This window comes from Chiloscyllium punctatum, chromosome 28 (genome assembly GCF_047496795.1).
Source record: "Chiloscyllium punctatum isolate Juve2018m chromosome 28, sChiPun1.3, whole genome shotgun sequence".
In the NCBI taxonomy this organism is placed as follows: Eukaryota; Metazoa; Chordata; class Chondrichthyes; order Orectolobiformes; family Hemiscylliidae; genus Chiloscyllium; species Chiloscyllium punctatum.
This window is the reverse complement of record NC_092766.1, coordinates 18,539,257-18,551,185: the sequence shown is the minus strand read 5'-3', so window position 1 is coordinate 18,551,185 and position 11,929 is coordinate 18,539,257. Positions and strand designations below refer to the sequence as shown.

Sequence of the window (11,929 nt, the reverse complement as noted above, 5' to 3'; positions counted from 1 at the left end):
AGATTTGTCCAGCAACACAGAAGTTAAAAGCTTCTGTGTTCTGTGAAGAAATTGCTCAAATACAGTGGAACAATAAGCATTTTATATATTTTTTTAAGACAGTGCAACCTTAATTTCAAGGAAAACACCAATGAAATATAATAAGGTGACATGATTGAGCGCAGGTTAATCCAATGATATTTCATAGGGGACAGTATTGTCTTACGCACATCATCATCATCTACTCGCTGTTCAAGGATACTTCGGGTGGTCAGGTAATGTTTTATGATTCATATTATGAAGACTCCATTGTCTGCTTTATCTTCTAATTAAGCTAACTCAGCCAAACCGAAATGCAGGTTCCAGTCAATTTAGCACAGTGTTAACTTATAACTTGAAGCCGTTTTGCTGTGTTACTTTAAATTGAAAAGACATTTTGTGCTTACTAAAAGCTTGCATACACTTTTTGCTCCTGACAACAACATAATTACAAATTTTAGATTCTCATTTTCCCCCTTTGGTCATTCCATGACCACGCCATAAATGTGAAGGCACGGATCAAATTAATCCAATTGGATGACAGCCGAAGACTGCCATATTTCCTCCTCCTCTGGGGAGGGACCAAGGGCAGGCAATGAAACCTCCTCATCTTTATCTAAGTGGAAAAGAAGCATTTTCTGGGTGGAACCAATGCTGTCAATAGAAGCTAATATTTCAGCAATAATACACCAAATAATAGCAATGCCAACAAAAAGACCAACTAAAACAATGGCAGCATGCATAGCCATATTGATCAGCCAATTGTACCATGAGCCAAAACCCCAATCTCCCAATCTGCGCCTCAGTAATTTAGTTGACGAAGGTGCAGATGCTCTTCACATGCCTGGTAATATTTTTGTTGAGGTCAGTGATCTTTATGATTCACTTATTTGACTGTGGCGCAATCTCCACCTTATTTTGCAAGTATGTAATCGGAGGCATACCGGTTTTTGGGGTAAACAGGTGCAATTCTGAAAGCATATCACTAAATCCTGTTAAGGCAATAGCTGACTCATTACCCAAGCGAGTGAGACCACAAATGAGGTGATTACGGTTTTGATGGCTAATGATTCCCAGAAATTCTACTACAGATAAAAATCATTCAGAATTGCTCAGTGGCCCTGAAAGCCCCTGAACCTCTCAAATCCACGCAGAACTCAGGGGAGACCGAACGCCTGACAGGGAAATTCCAGACTCTCTGCCAGGCAATTGGACAGGGAACTACAGCTGGTAAAAAGTTGTTCCCACGGCTGCGGCACAAGGAGCACTCATTTCATTCAGGACAAGGTAGTTAGTTGCGAGCTTCAACATAGATAACATAGGGAAGCTCTGAATAAGCAGTGGGCCCACCCCTGTGAACTCCTGTAGCATCTGGACAGCCCATACCCACACAGGATGGTCCTGAGCATCTAGGGCACAAGCCATCCAACAGAACGAGTTGGGACTTCCAGAACGCGACGTGGTTACCATCCCAGAATGGCTCTCTCAACCCCACAACTGGGAAGATGCGGGTGCTGCCAGGGGGTCCTATTCTGAAGGTGCGTGCCACCATCCACCCCACAAAGGGACTGAACACCAGTGGCAACAGAGACACACTCCATTCCAAGGCTTATGCATGAGACGTGAGGTCCCCCAGGGGAGCAGAGACTGATGCATTTGAGCATAGCACACGGGATAGTCCATGTCACGTTTACATAAGTGCACCCCCATCCCTTACCATTGTACCAATTCGGATAGGCTATCGCAGATTTATTGGAGAAAGTCCATAAGCAACTAAAAGTTGGAGATAGATATTGATCAAAAGTAATATTATGTCCCTTTTGGATTCGGGAGGGGAAAGGGGGTCAGGGAGTCTTTTGCTGAAGTAAAGGCGCAACAAACCACTTCATCCTTGCCAAATATTCTATTGTGTCTTTGGAGAAACAAATTATTAGAGAACAATAACATTTCCCCTACTTCTCTTTTGCAGTGTGACCTATTTGAATGGGGGTCAGGTTCGCCCATAGTATAACTGAAATCAAACTGGCACATAACACCTTGGCAGGGTAAAGATCATTGAGGCTTGTTCTGTAAATGGATTGTTCGATCTTGTTGATATAGTTGACCACTGCGACAGTCATCTTGGGTAACGTTCCACGCATCGAAAGAATCAGTCTCTTGGCATACAAGGACATCTTCTTGGCATAGATGGTACACAGTCTCTGGTTGTTCAGGATCGCACAGATAGACGGTCCATTCTTGGACAATAATGCTGACAATGGCAAGTCTGTATAGCGGGGTGAGTTTGATCCTGATCCTTGTCGTCATTTCTGAACATGGGTTAGGATAGTGAACACAGAAGGAAAGTTACTGTTTTAAAAAGGCGGTTTTAGCCTAATAGTCTGGTTCCAATTCCTCTCCCAATTCCCTTTCATTCTCATCACCTCAATTATCTCCCAGTTTTTGAAGGGGTGGTGCAATGACCTTACAATTATACAGGTGGACCCAGGCAGAATCCAAAGATGTGCAGGTTAGGTTGGTTGGCAATGCTATAGTGTGCAGGCGTGCTTCATCTGCTGTGGGAAATGTAAAGATAGCATGATGGAGTTATGTTTGAGAGGGCTGGTGTGGACTCTATGGGCCAAATATTCTGCTTCTGCATTGTAGGGATTCTATGATCTACTCGTGAACTTAATGATACACATTGCAAGTTCTGTTTCCATGCTTCTTCTTCTTGCAGACTGGCTAGCACCATTGTGTGTACTGTGTATACAAAGTAAGATTGGGCAGGAAACAAGTAGTAGATTTCTTTCTTTTCGTCAAAGTGTGGTTAATACAGTCCATAGGCATCAAAACGCTATGCATTGTCTCATTGGAAGTTGAACAACTTGTACGCATTGGCAGAAACCTCAGGATGTTCAATATTTGCCCATTTCTCCCCACTAAAATGGGTAAAGACAAAAACAGCGAGATTTCTTTCTTTATCCGGCATTGCATGTTGTATCTATAACTGGTAACTAAAAATAATGTAGTTAAATGGCTTCCTGCAAAGGAGTGAAAAGAATATGGAGTTGTGAAATTAAAGTATACCAAGTCATGGCAGTGAACTGTGAACTGGGACCATTGAACTGCATTCCCATTGACAATGACAACTGCATTAATTTTTAGCCTTTCCTCTCTGTATGCATACCTAAGCGAAATGTAGAAGGCAAGTATAAAGCCTGATCCGTCTCTTTTCTCATTCTCTCTCTACCTAATGTGATTTGCAATATAAATTGCTAAATTTTATGTGAATTGAGAAAATCGTAAAACTGGAAACAGTTCCAAAATGGAAGAAGTCGCTTTCCACGAAGCCAGACAAGTATTGTGTGAAAGAAGTTGCAGGCTTATCTGGGCTGCATCGTGCAACAGACTTAACCAGAATGACCGTCGGTTTCCAGTACCATAGGTGATTAAAAACCCAGGTTCTGACCTGCATTTAAGAAATTGCACTACAAATTGCAACGGATTCATTGCATGTGGCGGATTTGCCTCTGATAGTCTTTCGTGACCGTTCAAAACCAAAGTTGTTTGAATTGGCAGCTAAACTAGAGGCAACATTTAACCAAAATAGGAAGATGCAGATAACACAAATACATTCCAGTTTTGGAGAAAGACAAGCGAGACCAGGTACTCTCGGTACTAAAAGTGGAGGTAATCAAATCAGTTAGTGGTTAGGTACTTAAACGATGAGAGATATGAGGGCGTTTTATATGAAGGGAATATGAACCATTTGTTCCTTCAATTGACGCAGCCAAGCCCGTTGGTATAGTAAGAACTTTGCTTGCTGGGACAGATTTCAGTTTGGCCTCCAGAGAATTCAATGAATTTTAAAGTGATAGCAAGTTAGGAACGACAGTGAGCCGTTCAGCCAGTCGACCGCTCCCTCAATTAAATGGGATTGTAATTGACCAAACACTTTAAAGACTTTTGACATCCCATTGGCAAAGTCACGTGTCATTGGCAAAATGAAGTCTACCAATCTTTAACTGAAATATACTGAAAGACTGAGTCTCCACAGCCGTTTGTGGTAGACAATCCCAAAGAATCAAGCTCTCCAGAAAACTCGACAAACAGGGACAAGGTAGGACAAATAAACTGTATTTATTTCAATGCAAGGGGCCTAACAGGGGAGGCAGACGAGCTCAGTGCATGGTTCGGAACATGGGACTGGGATATCATAGCAATTACAGAAACATGGCTCAGGGATGCGGACGACTGACAGTTTATATGTTCCAGGATACAAATGCTTCAGGAAGGATATAAAGGGAGGCAAGAGAGGAGTGGGAGTGGCATTTTTGATAGGGGATAGTATTACAGCTGTGCTGAGAGAGGATATTCCCAGAAATACATCCAGGGAAGTTATTTGGGTTGAAAAGAGAAATCAGAAAGCGATGATAACCTTATTTGGATTGTATTGTATTATACAATTCCTACTAGTCAGAGAGAAATTGAGAAACAAACTTTTAAGGAGATCTCAGAAATCTTTAAGAATAATAGGGTGGTTCTAGTAGGGGGTTTGAACGTTTCTAACATAGACTGGGACTGCCAAAGTGCTAAGGTTTAGATAGAGATGAATTTGTTAAGTCTGTACAAGACAATTTTCTGATGCAGTATGTGGATATACCGACTTGAGAAGGTGCAAATCTTGATCTACTCTTGTGCAATAAGTCAGGGCAGGTGACTGAGGTGTCAGTGGGGGAGCACTTTGGGGCGAGTGACAATAATTATATTAGAATTAAAATAGTGATGCAAAAGGATTGACCAGATCTAAACATTGAATTTCTAAATTAGAGAAAGGGCAATTTTGACGGTATTAGGCAAGAACTTTCGAAAGCTGATTGGGGACAGATGTTTGCAGGTCAAGGGACGGCTGGAAAATGGGAAGCCTTCAGAAATGAGATAACGAGAATCCAGAGAAAGTACATTCCTGTTAGGGTGAAAGGAAAGGCTGGTAATATATAGGGAATGCTGGATGACTAAAGCACTTGAGGGTATGGTTAAGAAAAAGAAGGAAGCTTATGTAAGGTACAGACAGGATAGATCGAGTGAATCCTTGGGAGAGTATACAGGAGGTAGGAGTATGCTTAAAAGGGAAATCAGGAGGGCAAAAAGGGGACATGAGATAGCTTTGGCAAATAGAATTAAGGAGAATCCAAAGAGATTTTACTAATACGTTAAGGACAAAAGGGTAACTAGGGAGTGAATAGGGTCCCTCAAAGATCAGCAAGGCGGCCTTTGTGTGGAGCTGCAGAAAATGGGGGAGATACAAAATGAGCGTTTTTTTTTAGATTAGATTACTTACAATGTGGAGACAGGCCCTTGGGCCCAACAAGTCCAAAGCCACAGAAGCGCGACCCCCTTTCCCTGCATTTACCCCTTCACCTAACACTACAGGCAATTTAGCATTGCCAAATCACCGAACCTGCACATTTTTGGATTATGGGAGGAAACCGACACATACACGGGGAGAACGTACAAACTCCACGCAGTCAGCTGCCTGAGGGGGGAATTGAATTCAGGTCGCTGGCTCTAGGAGACAGCAGTGCTAACCAATGCGCCACCATGCCGCGCACGGTGCACAAATTTTGCATCGGTATTTACTGTAGAAAAGAAGATGGAAGACATAGACTGTAAGGAAAAGAATGGTGACATCTTGTAAAATGCCCATATTTCAGAGGAGGAAGTACTGAATGTATTGAAATGCATAAAGGTAGATAAATCCCCAGGACCTGATCAGGTGCACCCGAGAACTTTGTGGGAATCGAGGGAAGTGATTGCTGGGCCTCTTCCTGAGATATTTGCATCATCGATAGCCACAGGTGAGGTGCCCGAAGACTGGATGTTGGCTAACGTGGTGCCACTGCTTAAGAAGAGTGGAAAGGACAAGCCAGGGAATTATACACCAGTGAGCGTGACGTCAGTAGTAGGCAAGTTGTTGGAGGGAGTCCTGAGGGATTGGATGTACATGTATTTGGAAAGGCAAGGACTGATTCGGGATAGTTAACATGGCTTTGTGCGTGGGAAATCATGTCTCACAAACTTGATTGTATTTTTTGAGTAAGTAACAAGAAGGATTGATGAGGGCAGAGTAGTAGATGTGATCGATATGGACTTAAGTAAGGCGTTCAACAAGGTTCCCCGTGGAAGACTGATTAGCAAGGTTAGATCTCACGGAAGACAGGGAGAACTAGCCATTAGGATATAGAACTGGCTCAAAAGGTAGCAGACCGAGGGTGGTGGTGGAGGGTTGATTTTCAGACTGGAGGCCTCTGACCAGTGGAGTGCCACAAGGATCAGTGCTGGGTCCTCTGCTTTTTGTCATTTACATAAATGAATTGGATGCGAGCATGAGAGGTACAGTTAGTAATTTTGCAGATGACACCAAAATTGGAGATGTAGTGGACAGCGAAGAGGGTTACCTGAGAGTCCAACAGGATCTTGACCAGATGGGCCAATGGGCTGAGAAGTGGCAGCTGGAGTTTAATTCAGAAAAATGCGAGGTGCTGCATTTTGGGAAAACAAATTTTAGCAGGACTTAGCAGGAAGTCGCAGGTAGATAGGATAGTCAACACAGAACATAGAACAAAGAAACATACACCGCAGTACAGGCATTTGGCCTTCGATGATGCGACGATCTAAGCCCACCTAACCTACACTAGTCCACTATCCTCCATCTGCCGATCCAATGCTCGTTTAAATGCCCATAAAGAGGGAGAGTCCACCACAGCAACTGGCAGGGCATTCCATGAACCCACAACTCGTTGAGTAAAGTGTCTACCCCTAACATCTGTCCTATAACTACCATCCTTTAAATTAAATCTATGCCCCATCGTAATAGCTGACTCCATACGTGGAAAACGGTTCTCACGGTCAACCCTATCAAAACCCCTAATCATCTTGTACACCTCTATCAAGTCACCCCTAAACCTACTTTTCTCCAATGAAAATAGCCCCAAGTGTCACAGACATTCCTCAAACGATCTTCCGACCATACCAGGCAACATCCTGGTCAACCTCCTCTGCACCCGTTCCAGTGCCTCCACATCCTTCCTATAGTATGGCGACCAAAACTACACACAATACTCCCGATGCAGCTGCACCAGAGTCTAATACTACTGCAACATTCCCTCAGGACTCCGGACCTTAATTCCTCGACCAAGAAAAGCCAGTAAACCATATGCCTTCCTCACAGCACTATTAATCTGGGTGGAAACTTTCAGAGATCTGTTTACGTGGACACCAAGATCCCTCTGATCGTCCACACTACCAAGTATCCGACAATTAGCCCAGTACCCCATCTTCGTGTCACTCGAACCAAATGAATCACTTCACACTGACCTACATTGAATTCAATTTGCCAACTTTCTGCACAGCTCTGCAGCTTATCTATATCCCGCTGTAACCTGCCACATCCTTCCTCACTGTCAACAACTCCACCGACTTTCCTATCATCCGCAAAATTGCTCACTCAACCTTCTAGCCCCTCCTCCAGGTCATTTATAAAAATGACAAACACCAATGGTCCCAAAACAGATCCTTGCGGAACACCACTTGTAACTGCACTCCAAGATGAACCTTTACCATCAACTACTACCCTCTGACTTCTTCCAGACAGCCAATTCCAAATCCAAACCTCCAACTCACCCTCAATGCCATACCGCAGTATTTTTTGCAGTCGCCTTGCATGGGGAACCTTATCAAACGCCTTACTAAAATCCATATACACCACATCTCCCGCTTTACCCTCGTCCACCTCCTTTGTCACCTTCTCAAAGAATTCAATAAGGTTTGTGAGGCACGATCTGCGCTTCACAAAACCATGCTGACTATCCTTGATCACTTTTTTTCCTTTCCAGATGTTAATGAATCCTATCCCTTACAAATCTCTCTAAGACTTTGCCCACAACAGATGTGAGACTCACCAGCCTATACTATACTCCCTACTCCCCTTCTTGAACAAGGAAACCACATTTGCTATCCTCCAGTCTTCTGGCACTATTCCTGTAGACAACGAGGACATAAAAATCAAGGCCAATGGCTCTGCAATCTCCACCCTTGCTTCCCAGAGAATACCAGGATAAATGCCATCAGGCCCAGGGGACTTATCTATTTTCACCCTTTCCAGAATTTCCAACACCTCTTCCCGACATACCTCAAAGCCCTCCATTCCAATTAATTGTGACTCAGTCTTCACATCGGCAACAATGTCCTCTTCCTGAGTGAATACTGACGAAAAGTATTCATTCAGTGTCTCCCCAATCTCTTCATCCTCCACAAGCAACTTCCCACTCCTATCCTTGACTGGACCTATTCCCACCCTAGTCATTCTTTTATTCCTGACATACCTATACAAAGCCTTTGGGATTTCCCTAATCCTACCAACCAAGGACTTTTCATGTCCCCTCCTTGCTGCCCTTATCTCTCTCTTCAGATCCTTCCTGGCTACCTTATAACTCTCAATCGCACCACTTGAATCTTCACGCCTCATCTTTACATAGGTCGCCCTCTTCCCTTTAACAAGGGATTCCAATTCCTTATTAAACCACGGCTGCCTCACACGACCCTTTCCTCCCTGCCTGACAGGTACATGCTTATCAAGGACACTCCATAGTTGCTCCTTGAACAAGCTCCACATATCAATTGCGCCATTGCCTTGAAGCCTAATTTTCCAATCCACGCATCCTAAGTCATGCCTCACCGCATCATAATTTCCCTGGCCCCAGTTATAACACTTGCCCTGCAGTGCACACTTATCACTCTCTATCACGAGAGTAAAAGTCATCGAATTGTGGTCACTGTCCCCAAAGTGCTCACCTACCTCCAATTCTAACACCTGGCCTGGTTCGTTCCCCAAAGCCAAAACCAGTATGGCCTCACCTCTTGTTCGTCTGTCTACATGTTGTGTCAGGAAACCCACCTGCACACATTGGACAAACACCGACCCATCTAACGAACTCGAGCTATAGCTTTCCCAGTCAATTTCAGGAAAGTTAAAGACCCCATAACTACCACAATTTTACTTTCACTCTTAGATTAGATTACTTACAGTGTGGAAACAGGCCCTCCGGCCCAACAAATCCCCACCGCCCCGCCGAAGACTAACCCACCCATGCCCCTAACCTAACACTACGGGAAATTTTAGCATGGCCAATTCACCTGACCTGCACATCTTTGGACTGTGGGAGGAAACCGGAGCACCCAGAGGAAACCCACGCAGACACGGGGAGAACATGCAAACTCCACACAGACAGTCGCCTGAGGCGGGAATTGAACCCGGGTCTTCGGCGCTGCGAGGCAGCAGTGCTAACCACTGTGCCACCGTGCCGCCTGAATCAGGCTCGCAATCCTTTCTTCTACGTCTCTCGGACTATTAGGAGGCCTGTAGAAAACTCCCAACAGAGTGACTCATATTTCCTATTCCTAACCTCAGCCCAAGTTACCTCGGATGGCGAGTCTTCATCCATCGTCCTTTCCTCCGCTGTAATACTATCTTTGACAAGCAATGCCACACCTCCCCCTCTTTTACCCCCACCTCTGACCCTACTGAAACATTTAAACCCTGGAACCTGCAACAGCCAATCCTGTCCCTGTTCTACCCATGTCTCCGTAATAGCCACAACATCAAAATCCCAGGTAAAAACGCACGCTGCAAGTTCACCTACCTTATTTTGTATACTCCTTGCATTGAAGTGTACACACTTCAAGCCACTCTCCTGTTTACAGGTACCCTCCTTTGACATTGATGCCATGCTCCTAACCTCCCTACACTCCAGGTCCTGTACCCGAAAGCTACAGTCTAGGTTCCCATGCCCCTGCAGAGTTTGTTTAAACTGCCCCCAAGAGCACTAGCAAACCTCCCCCCAAGGATACTGGTGCCCCTCAGGTTCAGATGTAGACCATCCTGTTTATAGAGGCCCCACCTTCCCCAGAAAGAACCCCAGTTATCCAGATACCAGAATCCCTTCTTCCTGCACCATCCCTGTCGCCACGCATTTGACTGTTCTCTCTCCCTATTCCTCGACTCTCGATCACGTGACACGAGTAACAAACCAGAGACAACAAGTGGTGGAGGCTGGTACAATTACAACATTTAAGAGGCATTTGGATAGTTATATTAATAGGAAAGATATGGAGGGATATGGGCCGGGTGCTGACAGGTGGTACTAGATTGGTTTGGATATCTGGTCGGCATGGACCGGTTGGACCAAAGGGTCTGATTCCATGCTGTACATGACTCTATGCCTCGATAAGATTATGATACTTAACAAGATAAGGAACATAGGCGTTTGGAAGGATTGACACACTGATCGCAGTGTGTGTACATACAGAGTGACTGATCATGGTGTATATGTACAGAGGGACTGATCACAAGTTTGTGTATACAGAGGGACCGATCACAGTGTGTGCACACAGAGGGACTGATCACAGTGTGTGTATACAGAGAGACTGATCACAGTGTGTGTATATTCAGAGGGATTGATCACAGTTTGTGTATACAGAGGACTGATCACAGTGCGTGTATACAGAGGGACTGATCACAGTGTGTGTGTCCAGAGGGACTGATCACAGTGTGAGAGCAGGTGTGAGACACAGTGAGAGAGCAGATGTGTACAAACCTTTATTCAGCTTCCACCATCAGGAGTCAAGGAAACAGCAGGGTGGCCAGTGGCAAGCAGTGCCCTTCCCATCAAAGGGCAGTGCTGCAGTGATCAAAAAAAGGATGGGAAGGGATGAATTGGCAAAGCTTCCCACTGTGCCTTGGTACACGTGACAATAAATTCAATTCAATCCCATCCGTACACAGTCGTATCACATCAGTACACAGCATCCTCACAGGAAGAGTACGAAAGGCGTCGTTGCAAGAGGCTCTGTCAACAAGCCTATCAACAAATATGGCATTCGCTTGCCCGCTGCCGGCTCTGTGGCGCAATGGATAGAGCGTTGGACTTCTAATCTGAGGCTGTGGAAGGTATTCAAAGGTTGTGGGTTCAAGTCCCACCAGAGTCACGTTTAAAGCTGCATTCTTGCGCGTGTGCGGCACTTTTTCCTGCAGCCTCGGGTCAGGTGAGTCAAGGTTCCCCCGACCTGAGGTTGACCGACTGCGATACGTCCTGTGTCCAGGGTAACACAGTGACTCAGTGGTTCGCACTGCTGCCTGGCAGCTTCAGGCCCCAGGTTTGATTCCAGCATTGGACGACTGTTTGCGTGGAGTTTGCCCATTCTCCCCGTGTCGGCATGGATCCGGTATCAGGTATTTGGTCGGAAACTGTATATATTTCAATGCAAGGGGCCTAACAGGCAAGGCAGACGCACTCAGGGCATGGTTAGGAACATGGGACTGGGATATCATAGCAAATACAGAAACATGGCTCAGGGATGCGGACGACTGGCAGTTTAATGTTCCAGGATACAAATGCTTCAGGAAGGATATAAAGGGAGGCAAGAGAGGAGTGGGAGTGGCATTTTTGATCGGGGATAGTATTACAGCTGTGCTGAAAGAGGATATTCCCAGAAATACATCCAGGGAAGTTATTTGGGTGGAAAAGAGAAATAAGAAAGGGATAATAACCTTCTTTGGATTGAATTATAGATCGACTAACAGTCAGAGAGAAATTGAGAAACAAACTTATAAGGAGATCTCAGCTAGCTTTAAGAATAATAGGGTGCTTATGGTAGGGAATTTTAACGTTTCAAACATAGACTGGGACTGTCATAGTGTTAAGGTTTAGATAGAGATGAATTTGTAAAGTATGTACAAGACAATGTTCTGATGCAGTATGTGGATGTACCGACTAGAGAAGGTGCAAATCTTGACCTACTCTTGGGAAATAAAGGCAGGGCAGGTGACTGAGGTGTCAGTGGGGGAGCACTTTGGGGCTAGCGACAATAA

The 11,929-nt window shown here is 44.8% G+C and overlaps 1 non-coding gene across 1 annotated transcript; it reads left to right on the top strand.

Moving 5' to 3' along the window:
- The first annotated feature begins 10,954 nt into the window (after positions 1 to 10,954).
- trnar-ucu (transfer RNA arginine (anticodon UCU)) lies at positions 10,955 to 11,046 on the top strand. The gene is given in 2 exon segments: positions 10,955 to 10,991; positions 11,011 to 11,046. It is a non-coding gene; the product is annotated as a tRNA-Arg (tRNA).
- Positions 11,047 to 11,929: the final 883 nt, after the last annotated feature.